This window comes from Vulpes lagopus, chromosome 1, assembly GCF_018345385.1.
Source record: "Vulpes lagopus strain Blue_001 chromosome 1, ASM1834538v1, whole genome shotgun sequence".
In the NCBI taxonomy this organism is placed as follows: Eukaryota; Metazoa; Chordata; class Mammalia; order Carnivora; family Canidae; genus Vulpes; species Vulpes lagopus.
The window spans coordinates 162,582,815-162,599,679 of record NC_054824.1 but is presented as its reverse complement, the minus strand read 5'-3'; the positions used below and the strand labels follow the sequence as shown (position 1 = coordinate 162,599,679).

Below are 16,865 nucleotides of genomic sequence, written 5' to 3'. Positions count from 1 at the left end.
TATCTTTTAGAGCAATTAAAAATAAAAGTCATTTTACCTTCATTTATTCTATTTGCAATGCTCATAATTTATTTGTATAAATACAAGTTTCTTACCTGCATCCTGTTCCTTCCGTATAAAGAAGTTCCTTTAATATTTGTTGTTGACGAAGTCTTCTGATAGTGAATTGCCCTGTTTTTGTCTAAGAGAATCTTTACCTATCCTTTAGTTTTGAAAGCTGTTTTTGTTAAATATTGAACTCTGCATTGACAGGATTTTCTTTTTTTTTTTCTCCCTTTAAGCCCCACCCCCCCCTTAAGCTCTTTAAAGATGTTTGCTCCATTTTCTTACTGCTTCCATGGTTTCTCAAAATAAGTCTGCTGTAATCCCTATCTTTGCTCCTTTGTAGATAATGTGTCCTGGTTTTTCCTCTGATTCCTTTCCAGATTTACTCTTTGTCTGTGATTTTCAGCAGTTTCTTAATGATATGCTGAAATATGGGTTTTAAGGTATTTGTCTTGCTTGGTGTTCTCTGGACTTTTTGTATCTAGGCTTGGTTTCTGTCATTAATTTTAGAAAGTTTTAGGTCATTATTTTTTCAGTGTTTTTTTCTGCCCCATTCTCTCTCACCTCTGATATTCTGCTTATTATGTATATATGTTCGTGCATTTGATACTGTCCCACAGCCCTTGGACTATCTATTTTATCCTGTTTTATTTCCTTTTTTTTTTCCCCCACTTTCATTGTCCCTTGTGTTTTAGTTTGGGTAATTTCTGTTGTCCTATCTTCAGGTTCACTTATTTTTCCTTCAGAGTTGTCAAGTCTAGTGATCATGCCATTAAAGGCAATGTTCACTCTGTACTGTATTTTTGGTTTCTTATCATTTCTTTTTTATTCCTTCGGATAGTTTAAATTTCTTTGCTGAAATTAAGTATCTGAGTTTATGCATTTTCTACCTTTTTTATTGGGCTCTTTAATATATTGATCATGGTTATTTCATTTCAGATAGTTACAACATCTGTGTCATACCTGAGTCTAGTATAATGATTAATATCTCCTCAGATTTTTTTTTTCCTGAATGCCTTATAATTTTTGGTAAAAAGCCATATGTATTGTACGGGACAATAGATGCTGAGGGTATTTTTTGTTTTTGTTTTTGTTTTTTTCTGTGGATGAGCATGTTTTCATTCTGCCAACTTTCATTGTGGGGGTTGTGTTAATAATGTAGTCATGATTTAAGGTGTTTAAAAACACCTTGTTCTGGCTATGATTACCCTCATTGCACCGTATTCTAGTAATACTTTGTGTTTAGAGTCTTGGCTACTTTGCCAGAGGATTTTTCTAAACGTGTTTTCTGCTGGGTTTTTGGTCTGCCCCTTACACTGTTTCTTTCTTAGAGCAAATCTGTCTCTTGTAGCAATCCTTGCTATATTCCTTTATATATTATTTTTCCTTAGTGCTTGTTTATGTGTAGGGGTGGTTATGAGAAGAGAGTTTTGATCAATTGTCTGCCCAAGTCTGGTCCTGTGAACCTAGGTCCTGGGGATGTGAACTTCAGTTATTTCTGCCCATCTTCCAAATGGAATGCTGGGCCTAGCATATGTTCTGGCCCCAACCCCAGAGTAAACATTTTGTTTCCTGTTCCTTTCCCTCAACTACAGTCAGTTCTGCCACTGCTCTCATACTATAACCTCCTCCACCTCCCACCCCCAGCCCTTTTCTCTACAGACTAATCCTTTTGTTCTTTAGAGGACGGAGTAGGTGTGCATCTACATGGTTTTAGAAAATGGTTGCTCTTCTCTTCTCCAGCTGATACCACATGAGAAGTTTTATGAACATTCTCTTCAGTCTTCCCTGGTGGGGATCATGGAAGAAAAGTTTGAAAGACCATGCTTCTCCTCCATCCCTAGTGTTTATAGTTGTGGGGGCCTCACATTCATTCCATGCTGTCTACCTTGTATCATTTCATTAAACATTAACTTAAAATTCCTACTGATTTACCCAGCTATTTCTGTTTCAGGTAAGCAAATACTCTGGCATTCTCTCTCCTGCACATACCAGTTTTGTCTGGTTTTAGATTGTTTTGGCCTGTGGACTCAGTTGTTTAACAGGTTCAAGAAATGTCATTAATTAACAGTTCAGCTTTTTGTCTTGTAATCAGAGGGGTATTGCTCTTTCCAGCTTTCTCCATCTCTAAGCTGAGCTCTCTAGTTTTTAGTACTTGTATTACTTTTACAGATATCAGAGATTTTTTTTTTAATTTCAGAACTTTTTTTTTGTTAAAGATTTTACTTATTTATCATGAGAGACACACACACACACAAAGAGAGAGAGAGGCAGAGACACAGGCAGAGAGGGAGAAGCAGGTTCCACACAGGGAGCCCTACGTGGGACTCTGTCCTGGGTCTCCAGGATTATGCCCTGGGCCAAAGGCGGTACTAAACCGCAGAGCCACCCAGGCTGCCTGATATCAGAGATTTTTAAACAGTCACTTTTAATTATCTTAGACTCACTTCCTGCTATTTAAATTTGTGTATTGTCAGCATATTTCGTAACTGTATTAATAGTAATAGAGTTTTTATTTCTTAAAACATTTTATTTTTTTTAAATATATTTTTATTTATTAGAGAGAGAGAGGCAGAGACACACGTAGATAGAGAAGCAGGCTCCATGCAGTGAGCCTGATGTGGGACTCGATCCCGGGTCTCCAGGATCAGGCCCTGGGCTGAAGGCGGCGCTAAACTGCTGAGCCACCAGGCTGCCCTTCTTAAAATATTTTAGAGATAATTACCTCTTGTGAAATATGGTTTATAACATATGTTCATTTGTAACCTACCCCTCCCCTGCTGTATGACATGTAATCATTTAGTTTAGTGACAAAAGCAATCTCAATTACAAAAGGCAATTTGGTATTGAATTGGTAGTAGCAATTAAATTCTCTATTTGAAATGTGTTTGCTAATAATTCTCAAGACCTGTTTAGCCAGCGACAAGAATTTTTAAAGTGTGAGGAAAATAGATATAACATCTTAACCCATTAGGATTTTTAATTATTTAGTCTCAAATAAGGAAAGTCTATAAAGTTTGCCAGAATTTTTGTATGTAAATGATAGGTGTGAAGATGTATTTATGCCAGTTTGGTATTCTATTATGAACCAAGGAGATTTCTATAGAAATTCAGACAATGTAGACTATTGCTACAATTTACTACAACATGGAAAATACTGGATTAATTTTTAAAATGTTATTAAATACAATCCTTCAGTATTTTTTTTTATTATTATTCATGAGTGACGTAGAGAAAGGCAGAGACATAGGCAGAGGGAGAAGCAGGCTCCCTAAAGGGAACCTGATGTGGGACTTAATCCCAGGACTCTGGGATCACTACCTGAGCTGGAGGCAGATGCTCAACCATTGAGCCACCCACGTGCCCCCATCTTTGTTTTTTTTTTTTTTTTTTTTTTTTAAGATTTTATTTATTTGAGAGAAAGAAAGAAGGAACGTGTGTGCACATGTGCACAAGAGAGGGGAGAGGCAGAAGGAGAAGCAGACTCCCTGCTGAGCAGGGAGCCTGATGTGGTGCTTAATCTGGGACTCCAGGATCATGACCTGAGCCAAAGGCAGATGCTTAACCAACTGAGCCCCCAGGCACCCCTATTCTTTGTCATTCTATAAATTTACAATCAAATCTATACAAATGCAAAGTTTTGACCATTATGGAAGATCTTAGAAATGTAAAAACAAGTTCCGTGTGTGTCTAAGCACAAATATGATCTCATTATCCTTTTAATCTTGAATCCAGGGCAGCCCCGGCGTGGCGCAGCGGTTTGGTGCCGCCTGCAGCCCAGGGCGTGATCCTGGAGACCCTGGATCAAGTCCCGCGTCGGGCTCTCTGCATGGAGCCTGCTTCTCCCTCTGCCTGTGTCTCTGCCTCTCTCTCTCTGTGTGTCTCTATGAATAAATAAATAAAATCTTTAAAAAAAAAAATCTTGAATCCATCCTCTATTTTGTCCCTTGACACTCTGCCACTTACCCCTACTAATTCAGGCTTTCATCATCCCCTGCCATCACCTAGTAGTCTCAGGCTAATTTACCTGTGCCGTTTAAAATGCCTGGTGGTTACAGAATAAAATCTAGGCTTTTTACATGACATTTAACACTTACTTCTTCAGCACAATCACCTGCCACTTGCATAGGCACATTTTTCTCTCCAGCAACACTGAACTGATTAAATACCCTCAAACACCTTATTAAGAATTTGTTTGTTTACCCTGTGTATTTTTTCTTGCCGCTCACTGTGCCCAGATGCTCTTTTCTGTTCTTTTGTTTGTTACATATTATATCATCAGACAGGAAGTTCATTGCTGATTTTGCAGCCACAGAAGAAGCAGAGTGTTCATTGGATAGATGACTACTACCATTAGATTCCTTATCTTTTCCCCAATGTAGAAATGAATTCTATCACATTTCTAATGGGATATCCTTCAATTTTTTTGAATACTTCTGGTGACAAGGAGCCTCCTGCTTCACAAGGAAGTCCACTATATTTTTCTGTAACTCTAAGTCTTAGAAATTGTTCTATCAGAATAGCTCTTAGTTCTTCCCATTACTTCATAAACAATAAATACTGAAAAATGCGTGACGTTTAAGAACTTGTAACTCTGCATGCAATAAAAGTCAACATCTGATTTTTCATTGTGTTATGTTATCCCACTCTTTACCTCAGTCTTACTCGAATCCTTTGCAACTATAATACCACTTGAAAATAGAGGTGAAGAGGTCAGAACTTCATTCTGTGAAGTTGTGCTAATATCATGTATTTTCCTTTGTTATGGACTAATTTAAAATATGGAAATAGGAGAGTGAAAGAAAAGAGAATAGGACATTTACTTGCTAGTACATGTAAAACCACGCTAGCATAGGTAACAGCCTACTTCTCAATTTCCCATTTTATTTTATTTATTTTAAATTCTCATAGATTTCCATTTGTGAGGTTAAATTTTCTACTAAATTTCTGTGAACCACTTCTGTATTTCAAATTCCAGTACTGAATGTAATATCTTTTTTAACTAAATAAACTTATATAGACTATGTAAAAGTATTAAAGTTAGCTTTACATATATAATCATTTTCATTTAATTTAAAAGCCTCATTAGGTTAAACACTCTTATCCTGTTCATCTTGATCTTGTCTTGGCCTTGCATTGGATCAGGTAAATAGGCATCCAGTAATATATTTTTTTTAATTAACAAGGAAATCTTTCCACTTTACTCTCACCTACCCCTTGACCAATAGCAGAAAAATGCAGACTTCTCCTTTCTTTGAACTCAACATTTATAGATAGTCTCCAGTATCTATACTGGTGTTTTTTCAAAGTATGGTCTTACTGATTATCTACTTCAGAATGATTAATTTCCTGGGTTTTGTATTAAAAATGCAAGTTTCTAAACCTCAGACTTACTAAGTTTCAAAGAGTGTGAGACCCAGGAACCTTCATGTTGTTGTTGTTTCTTTATGGAATGCATAATTCTCTTTCTTTTTATTAAATATCCTAAAATTACATGGGAAAACAAAGATTCCATTCCCAACATATCCAGTGTTGATCCCACCGTGGAAATCTGTAGAGATCCAGTAATGTATCCATTTGCTAAGGGGGAAAACCAGTGTTTCTAGCAGTGGCCACACAGATCTGTTCTTCGTTTCACAGGAGTGATCAGATATTATCATCTCAAACCCCTTCCAAGAGCCACATTAGGAAGTTGGTCACTTTAGAAGATGTTGGAAAGACCCAACTCCAGGGGGAACGTTGAATAATAGCCTGGGATTTTTTCTGTTCTCCTCAGTAGCACAAATAAGAGGTAGAGCATTCTTGTAGTGCTTGTAGTAAGTCAGGGTCTTAAACCTGGAGTCAAAGATCTGTCTCCCAAAGAGTAGCATGTCCTGGTTTTTAATCAGCCAAATTTGACTAAACATTTTCCAGTTTACTATAAAAGATACAACTCAGGGAATGCCAAATGGAAAAGATGCATAGGAAAAGCTACTGGCGATGGTCGTGGTGGCAGCAGCGGAGAATAGAACTTTCATGCCTATTCTGGACAAGCTATCTTCCTATCACTTGGATGTGTTCACCAACTTGGAAGCTACAGACTCTTTATTTTTAACACTGCTCATGGATTCATAAGTGACAAAATACTATAAAGTATCAATTGTTGAGCTTTTTTTCTCTTTATATATTTGCTTTAAAAGTATTTACTGAATTATCAAATTTCATTTAAATTTTCAGAAACTCTAAATGGCCACAAAAATAAGTGAGGTCAACTCAAAGATATCTATTTCAGAGGGAAAGAGTGAGTTGTCGGGGAGGGGCAGAGAGAGAAAGAGAAAGAATCTCTAGCAGACTCTGTGACTAGTGCAGAGCCAGACACTGGTTTCAATCTCAAGACCCTGAGATCATGACCTGAGCCTAAATCAAGAATCTGATGCTTGACTGACTGAGCCACCCAGATGCCCTGCTATGAGGTCATTTTAAATCACTCATTGAGCTCAGGAATTTATTCTATAAAACCAAAAGAAATTTATTATGAAATGCCATTCCTTTGATTTTTCCTTCCAACTTTGACATATTAACATCCTTATTTCCTCCTGGCTGTATCTTCTCCCAAGTCATTTTATTCTAAAAATTTCTGTATTGCCTTGTTCTTCCTCTCCCACTTACATAAATTATCCTCTCATCCTTGCCCAGCTCAATTTCTACTTTTTTGTTGCTCTGTTAACCATCTCCTCTCCTTGTTTTCTGTTGTTTAACAGCTACTGATGCACCTATAGAATGTACTTTACGAGCTGCCATTCAAGTATATTCTTCTCTAATTGTTGTACTATATTTAGTGTTGGCCCTGTGTTATTCCTTGTTTCTACTTTGAAAGCAAAAAAATACAAAAAACAAAAACAAAAGCAAAAAAAAAAACTAAAAAAAACAAACAAACAAACAAACCCAGTAGCTGTCATAATAAGATATTAGTTTTCTAGGAAAGAGTTAAGATAAAATTTAAAAATACTTAACCTCTAGGAAGCCTACTTTATGTTATTTTGTTGTTTATTTTATTTATTTTTAAAGATTTTTATTTATTTGACAGCGAGAGAGAGAATGCACAAGCAGGGGGGTATGGCAGGCTGAGGAAGAGGGAGAAGCAGGCTCTGCAGGGAGCCTGATGCAGGACTCAATTCCAGGACCCTGGGATCATGACCTGAGCCAGTAAGGCACCCTCTACTTGATGTTTTTAATCAATTTTATAAGATCATGAATATGGTGACTCTGATATACTAGGATAGTCATACTTCAGACAACTGCCTTTTTATTTTTTTAAGATTTTATTTATTTGTTTATTTGAGAGAGTGTGAGCAAGCACACCAGCTGGGGGGAGGAGCCGAGTGAGAGGTAGAAGCAGACTTCCCACTGAGCAAGGAGCCCAAGGTGGGACTCAACCCCAGAACCCTGAGATCATGACTTGAACCAAAGGCAGATGCTTAACCAACTGTCCCATCCTGGTGCCCCCAGCTGCCCTGTAAAGAAATTTAGGTTGGGGCACCTGAGTGGCACATTTGGTTAAGTGTCTGACTCTTGGTTTTGGTTCAGGTCCTGATTTCAGGTCATGAGATTGAGCCCTACATCAAGCTCCAAGGTCTGCATGGCGTCTATGTATGTTTTTCTCTCCCTTTCCCTCTGCCCCTCCTCCCTGCTCTCTCACTCTCTCTCACTCTCTTTCTCAAATTAATAAATTTTTTTTTAAAGAAATTTAGGTTATAGTATTTTATTAAGAATAATTGCCACTGGGACACCTGGGTGACTCAGTGGTTGAACATCTGCCTTCAGCTCAGGGTGTGGTCCTGGGGTCCAGTCTTGCATCAGGCTCCTTGCAAGGAGCCTGCTTCTCCCTCTGTCTATGGCTCTGCCACTTTCTCTGTGTCTCTTATGAATAAATAAATGAAATCCTTTTTTAAATAAAAGAATTGCCACTTATTTGGTGCTTATTATATGCCAGTTCCTTTTTGGTTAAATACTTTACTATGTTTTCTTTGAGTCTTCATAAAAATTCTGTGAAGTACCTAAAATTACGGCCTTATAGTTGAAAAAATTGAGTCTCCAAGAAGATGAAGCCAGTACTATGACAAAACCAAAATGCAGTCCAGGTCCCCATGTCTTAAATGCATTGCTGTTTCTCCTGTGTTAGATGGTATCCCTAAAGTAGTACAGATCTTCTGAAACAGTTTTTGCCAGAGTTTTCTGGAGGAATTCTGCAAATAGCACCCTTAGAAATGCACAGTTCCGTGGTCAGAGGCCCTCCACAGTATTGATCGGCAGTATGGAGTAATTGTTTTCTGTCAGATATACATGATTGCAAGCACATTGTTTTCACACTTTATTCAGGAGAGCATCCAGAGTTCATAGGTATTGGTATGTGAGGGAAGTTGTGGCTGTTGAATGATAATATTTGAGTTGTTATGTGGCAAGGAAGATTAAGTTGATTAGGGCTGGGTAAGGAGAAGAGTTTGGAAAGCACTGAAAATGAAGGAAAGGTGGTGGATGTATGTGATTTTTTCTATGTGTATCTCAGTCCTCCTTCTCTTGTATATGTTCTTGACAACCTTTATGCCTAAAGATCACTTTGATTTTATATGCTGTTTGTTTTTTTAATGGTTTGTTTTGTAATATCTCTCTGAATCCTGTTTTTTTTTTCCCTTATAGTTTATTTGAATGCATTAACATGTATTTAAATGAGAACCTCTTACAGGTGGGAAGTTGGTATAGAAAAGACTGGATAACTAAAGGTTTCTTAATAATGAAACACACCAGTAATGGAACCTGTAACCAACCATGTGGACAAATGGAAAAACTGCCTTTTGTCTACAAATTGCAGTGATCCTACATAAACATGGAGGTCTCTGTCTGGCTTAGGACAGCTGGCTAAGTCTGATCGTTCCCCTCCATACAACCTTAAAACCAGCATTCCAAGTGCGGCTTTCTGTTTTGTTTACTCTTTCAGCCAATTAAGTGTACTGGGTTTTTAATAGACAACCAAGTAAGTTTACTTCTGCATCCATCTTAACTGGTTTTTAAATATTTTATGGTTTTAAGATTAGGTATTGCTTGTTGAATTCAGGAACCTACAGCCAGGAAGTGGAATGAATTTAGAAATACTATTTTTCATGAGAGATCACATTGACTAACTCATCAGGGCTATCAGTAGAGGTCTTTAGATATGAGGAAGCTAATCAGAGGTAGCTTTCATGAAGTTTTTCTCATTAGGAATTGATTTGTCATTAAGAAAGCAATTTTTCCAAACACAGTTTATGTAAACTTTTAAGTCTGTAACAAATTTTAGGAATGCTTATTACCAGGGCAAAGCTAGCTACTAAGTATTAACTTATTAGTACTAAACTTGCAATCTTAGGTTTTCTTAGTGTGTGTGTTCTGTGAGCAGGGGAGAGGGGGCTGAGGGGCCAGGTCGGGGGCAGCTGTCAGCAGGGGAAGGAGCTGCAGTAGCATTTGCTAATGAATAGCACCAGGGTGCTTGTAAGCAAACCACAAGGGGTTTATTTATAACTAATTGCGTGGGGATCTGTCCTTGTTTGTGGTTCTGAAATCCCCATATACTTCTTACTCTGGGCAGTTACTGGATCAGACAGATATTGAATAAGTAGCCTTATTTTTCTAAACTGTTTGGAAGTCATTAGTCTACTCTTATCTTCGTTTTGATGAATCATTTTAAGAGTTTGTACTCATATTATTTTTTTAAAAAGATTTTATTGAGAGAATGAGTGTGTGTGTATAAGTAGGGAGAGGGGCAGAGAGAAGGACAAGACTTCCTGAGTGAGGAGCCTGTTGTAGGGTTCCATCCCAGGACCCTGAGGTCATGACCTGAGCCAAAGGCCACCCAGGTGCCTCTCACTTACATTATTTGTGCTCTACTTCTTTACACAAGAAATTAAAATCTTGGGCATCTGGGTGGCTTCAGTCAGGCATCTATCTGCCTTTGGCTTGGGTTGTGATCCTGGAAGGCTTGGATCAAGTACTGTGTCAGGCTCCCTTGCTCAGTGGGGAGTCTACTTTTCTGCCCCTCCCCTAGCCTGTGCTCGCCCTCTCTCAAATAAATGAATGAATGAATGAATGAATGAATGAATGAATGAATGAATAAATAAAAATATATAACAAATCAAAGCTGACATAGTAATTAGAGATGGATTTACTTGAATGTGAAGACAAGTATTTTGTACATTGCACCAGCACCATCAATTATACATCTTCTTTGCTATTTGAGGTCTTGAGGAAGCTCAGAATTTGATCTTCACAATATGAATTTTAAATCCTATTGTAAGATGAAATATTTGTGTCTTTACTTTATACTTAAAGATTAAATAGAATTATAACCTACATTTATAGCCAGGGATGTGCTAAAATCAGGGACAATCAGTTAAGTAATGGTATAGCTATATTAGTTTTTTTCTGATAGGTCGGTGTCGTTAAATAGTTTTAATATCCACCCCTGAGAACAGTTTCTGTTATGTTTACTCTAAATGTAAACACAACTTTTTCGGATACCAAATATAAGAAGGTCTTAACAGGAAAAAAATAAGTTTGAGACAGGGAGGAGGGATGACAGTCTGGTGATTCTGCTGGAGGTGAGTCTCCAGTGTCTTCCTGGGTATGTATATGTGTATGTGTTTCTGTCTACACACATATATTTCTAAATTGACACTTAGACATGATTTTTGACTACTTTGAAGTCTTAAGTTGTTGCTGTATTGTTAGCCTTTCAAAATGGTAAAACATCTTAGAAGAACTCCTACAAAGAAATCGTAGATCAATCTCTATACATGTATAGGGTCATTTTCCCAAAGAGAGGAGCAGTTTATAACCATATCATTTTTAATCAATGTAAATTTTCATGTAGGAAAAAAAAATGTTTTTCATGTAGAGACTGATCCAGTGGTAAAACTTAGTGGGCTGGTATTTGGTGTTTATTTTTTTGTCTTTAAAGATTTTATTTATTCATTAGAGACACACAGAGAGGCAGTGACATAAGCAGAGGGAGAAGCAGGCTCCATGCAGGGAGCCCAATAGTGGGACTCGACCCCAGTACCCTGAGGATCATGCCCTGAGCCGAAGGCAAACATTTAACCACCAAGCCACCCAGGCGTCCCTAATATTTGATGTTTATAGTCATGATCACATTAAGTGCTTTTACCTTTAGATAAAATTTGAATTTTATATGCATTTATGTCTTCTATCTGATTAGTACTATTTTTTATTAAATCTAGTTATAGATACAGGAAATATCCAGCACTGAGAGCATCATAAGTTTACCATAAAAAAAAAAAAATCTGGTCCACTTTGTCTTAGATTGATTATAGAAATATCTTCATTATAGGATGTTTCCACAGTTCATTCAGAAAAATTTTATTTTAAAAAGCTTAAAAATTTTAAATATGAAAATATAAGCCACCAAATCTAGAAGTCCTTTTAATTGGCAGAGTAATATTTTTCCTCTTATTAGGTAAGTTAGTTATAAGAACATGTATTTGAATGAAAAAAAATGCAGTGTGATGTGATGAAGATAATATACTTTATTAAATTAAAGTAATTACCTATTTTATTAATCGTGGATTATATCATTCTGTTCTTAATAATCTTTATACATTAGGCTTAGATAGGAGCCCAGTACCATCTTCAGCAAGGACAACAGTGCAGAGGAAAGAGAGGATTTGGATTTAACTGGATAATCTTGAAAGGATTTCCTTGTGATAAGGAAACTCCAGAATCTCCCAGATCTTGAATTGGGATTGGCTGGGAAGAGTATAGTACTGGCACGGCCTTAGATACTGATTATAGAACACTCGCTTCCACTTTAGTTCTGGGGCAAGCCCATTTCTCCAGTGATATTACTTGAAATCATACTTCTGGGGAGATCCATAAAAGACCAGATTCCATGAAGAGAAAGAACTCTACGTATATGAAGTTTGAAATGTAACATTCATTATAATATATAAGAGCTGAGGCTTTCCCTTAGATACCAAATGTTCACCTAAGACCCCTTTCTCCTTTCATACTGATTGTATAAATTTGGGTTGAGGCCCTGCGTGTGATAAGCTTATTAAATCAGTATGCTACAAACCAGCAATTGGTGTATCGTATCAGTCTTCATACGTTGATTCACAGCTTTGCTATTCTATAACTGTGTATATGTGTATGTTTCTTCTTTGTAAATTGAGGATGAAAATAATATTTTCCTCAATAAGACTGCTATGTGGAGACTAAGTGAAATAATTCATATAAACTCCTTAGCACAGTAAGTGGCCTGTAGTGTTCAACAATTGGTTATGTGATAATGATAAAAGGTTGGTTTTTTAAGGTAGTAAAATGAGACAATAATAAAAAGAGAATCTTAGTTTGTAAGATCACAGAATTCATTTATTGTCTGTCTTACAAACTCAATTGAAACAAGTAATTCAGCCTAAGATCCTCTATAATAGAAGGCAGGGAGGGGTAACTGTAACATTTCAGTTTAAAGAGCAGGACCTCTTATTGATAGATTAATAGATTATAGGTTTGTGCTCATTTTTTTTCCTAGACTTATTTACATATATATTTATGAAGTCAGTTCAGAAAAACCACATGCTAAAAGGAAGGTAAGAAACAAAAAAGAAACTGTCAGGCTTACAAATGGCATTTATTTAAAAATCTTTGGAGATCCTTTTGTAATGTTTGATTATCTTTGATTTGATTATCTTTGGGTCTCACATACTGTCCATGTACAGCATAGATTTATGGCTGTATAAATGTGTGTGTAAATGAACACACACTAGTGGAGGATTCTCCTGATGACTCATATTCAGATAAAAGTGAAATGCATGTAACTCTGAGATGCAAAAACAATTATGAACTTGATAAAAGAGAAGGTGGTTTTATTAAAGAGTGGTTTTAATAAAATAATGATTCTGTATGTCAGGAAAGCCACTCTAGCACAAGAAAATGAAGCAACAAATGCTAGCACGTTGTGTATTTTGTCTTTTTTGTATTTAAGTTAGAGGGTACCATGGGAAAGTTTATGAAGGTTTTGGGATGATTTGAAGAAAATAAAAAGGATTGAAGAAACTGGATAACTGAACACCATCACTTTTTTTTTTTTTTTTTCTGAACACCATCACTTAACAAGAGCATTGATAGAAGAAAAACTTAAAAATCTCTGCATGTTATATTTGCATGTCAACTCAAGGGAGAGGAAGAGGATGTTCATAAAGCAACTCTAGATCATGCATCAACAGAAAAACTGAAAGGTCAAATTCAATTTAAAGTGTTTGGTTGCTACAGGATCCTGAGTGAAAATCAGATTTGACAGTGTACAGAGTCCATGAACTCATACATGAAGAGAAGCCATTTCAGTTTTCCAGATACATTTTGAATATATCACTACTCTTCCATCCCACACCAAAGAGAAAAAAATGAGGCAAAAGTCCCTATTATATATTTATAATTTTGGTATGAAAAGAGCTTAAAGTATATATGATCTTTTATTTGAAGTGACACTGCAGTCCTCACTCCAAATTAACACTCTATTCTGGCAATGAGAAGAAAAGCTATCTGTTCATTAAAGAAAGAGAATGCCAAATTAGGCAAAAAAATTCTATGGAAAGAAAATTAAGGAATTTAACAGATACAATATAGACTGAAACCTGGTTGGTTAACCTCAAAATTGTATATACTTCTTTGTTTATGTTTATTTAAGGAAGATCTTAAATTCAGGCATCTTCCTCGTGTTCTATGTCCTCTAGGGAGAGTACAACAGATTCTCTCTGTTGTACATAGTGTTTTACCTGTTTCATCATATTGAGTATTTGTCTGAAGGATTTAAATGGATGTACAGTTTTAACTTAGCAGACACTTTAAGAAGAAAATGCAGTGCTTGTAGGACAAAGTGTTGAGGACCGACCACTTATATTAAGTCTTACTGCTGTCCCCACTGCGGCTCTTGGATTTCAGGTAATGGCGTTCTATCACCTGAAAGGAGGACTCTGTCTCAAAGATGGTATGTCTTAGCTTTGTTTTTCTCCCAGTAAGATCTTCAAAGTACTTGCCTTCCTTAGTTTTACAACACAGACTGTAAAGTTGCTTTGGGGGAGAAAATGTTTCAGAATTTTTTGAGATCCTTATTTGTCAAGGTCGTGCTTTTAAACATCCATGGGGTAGGAGGAGGCATGCATTGTTTATAACTTTTGTCTTAGGGTGGTGTTCTGATTAAGAGTCCTGGAGTCAGGTTGCCAGATTGGCTTCCTATTGCCACTTAATACTAGCTCTGAGGCTTTGGGCAAGTTAATAACCTTTGTATATCTCTGTTTTCTATGAAATCAGAATAATAGGATCTTCTACTTAATATTTTGGAACAAAATTAGAAAATATATGGAAACTATTGAGATACAGAAAATATATGGAAAGTATTGAGATAGTGAAAAACTCCAGGTTAATGACCAATAAATAATAAATGTTGCTGTCATCATTTTCAACACTTTCTACATTAACCCATATAACTGGACAACTTGTACCTGTTTTAATTCATTAGATTTTAATTTTGCAATATATAAAGTACATTCCTAAGTATATAAAACATGTTTAGATGATTTACAACCCAATAGAATTATTTATAAACAACTGTGGTATAAGCCTGAAGGAAAGAAATCCTTATAAGAGAATTACCACTGGAAGTATTGACCCTGGGTGAGGAGAGATTACTTTTAATTGGTAGAATTATGGAGGACTTTATGTAGATATTGGCTTTTGTGCTGGACTTCATAAAGGCATACAGGGTTTCAGAAGGTCTAAGACAGAGATAAAGGACATGCCTGGTCAGAAGATCATAGACCAGCATCTTTTTAGTATCAGCCAGGCATTACATACTAAGTGCTATCTTAATTCAAAGTCATCACCATGAATCTTTTAAGGTATATACTTTTGACCTTTGTTTACAAGTGAAATTAAGGCTCAGAGAATTTAACTGAATCACTAAAGATAACACAACTAAATAAGGAGTAGTAGAGTTAGCATTTGAATCCAGCTCTGCGTGGCTCCAAAACCAACACTTTTCTTGCTGCACTGTCTTCAGCCTGGAGAACAGTGTGAATAAAGCTATAGATGAGAGAAACTGCAATCAGTGTTTAAGAAACTTCTAATAGAATAGTCTAAAGGAAAAAGGTGAGGTCGAATCCTGTTGGGAAATGAGAGAAGTTCCAGATTACATAGTTTTGAATGCCATACTGAAAACAGAAGTATGAGCTTTCTTGTGTAGGCATCAGTTCAGGAAGATGAAACTATCACATGAGAATATTTTCATAGCAGTGTGTGGAGTGCATTATACTGAGAGAAGATTGGATATGGTCTAGTTAGGTAGGTTATTAAATAATCAGTACTTTTTTCTGTATTCAGTTTCCTTTTGAAAGTGTTAAAGTTAGGGGATCCCTGGGTGGCTCAGCGGTTTAGTGCCTGCCTTTGGCCTAGGACGTGATCCTGGGGTCCCAGGATCGAGTCCCGCGTCTGGCTTCCGGGGTGGAACCTGCTTCTCCCTGTGCCTGTGTCTCTGCCCCTTTCTTTCTCTATGTCTATCATGAATAAATAAATAAAATCTTTAAAAAAAAAATGTTAAAGTTAGACTCACAAATTACAAACCTGTTTATTTAGAAGTCTTTCACTATATTGGGGTGCCTGGGTGGCACAGTTAAGTGTCCAATTCTTGGTCGCAGTCAGGGTCATGAAATAGAGCCCCATATTGATATGGCTCCATGCTCATACAGGAGTTTGCTTGAGATTCTCTCTCTCCATCTCCATGTACCCCCTATCACCCTCTCTCTCTCTCTCTCTTTCTCTCTCTCTCTTTCAAAGAAAATCCTCATCATAATAAAAGTGTTTCAGTATATTCACTTAAAAAAAAAAGTTTAAAAGATGCTTACCTGGCTCAGTCAGTAGAGCATGCAGCTTTTGATCTTGGGGTCATGGGTTCAAGCCTTATGTTGGACTTGGAGCCTACTTTAAAAAAAAAAAAAAAAAACAACTTTGAAATATGTTTGAGAATAGGTAGTGTCTCCCACCTGCATCCTTTTTTTTTTTTCTCTGCTTTTTGTAAGAATTTCCCTTATTTAACTTAATAGATGTGGATTTAAGAGTTTTATTAAGGGATAGAACTAAAGACAGTGACTCTAGGTGACTGGGGGAGGCACAGAAGGGGAGTGGGACATCACTGAGGGAATAGAACAGTATTAGAAAAAAAAGTAATTCTGTCCTTTCCTTGCCATTGATTACTTGTCCATAAGTAAAATCCTTACTCTGGTGTGAGAGAGTTAGTTTACATGTTTATTCCAACCTGTTGGTTTTCATCTAATCAACTAATACACAAATTGACTCATAATTTGTCATCATCTTTAAACACCATTTCCCCCCAATCTCATGGCATTTGTAGGATTATGTCCCTTTGTCTAAAATACCCTTTTATTTTGAGTAGTTGTAGCTGTTACTTTTTCATGTTCCATTTGTGGTTTTATATATGAAACCGTTCTTCTCTCTCCCAGAGAGGACACTTCCTTCTTGCTTCCTCAGTTGTCCCTGTGAAATATATTTCTGACAATAAAGGAGTAGTTTTCTATTTCAAAGTCCCTTTGGGGCAGCCCGGGTGGCTCAGCGGTTTAGCACCACCTTCAGCCCAGGGCATGATCCTGGAGACCCGGGATCGAGTACCACGTCGGGCTCCCTGCATAGAGCCTGCTTCTACCTCTGTCTGTGACTCTCCCTCTCTCTCTGTGTCTCTCATGAATAAATAAATAAAATCTTTAACAACAACAACAAAAAAA

The 16,865-nt window shown here is 36.8% G+C and overlaps 1 protein-coding gene and 1 non-coding gene across 6 annotated transcripts in view; both read left to right on the top strand.

Moving 5' to 3' along the window:
• COP1 (COP1 E3 ubiquitin ligase) overlaps positions 1-16,865 on the top strand; it is a 245,207-nt gene that overhangs the window by 212,804 nt on the left and 15,538 nt on the right. The window lies entirely within an intron of this gene.
• On the top strand, positions 8,831-8,969 carry LOC121475379. The gene has a single exon (XR_005983741.1).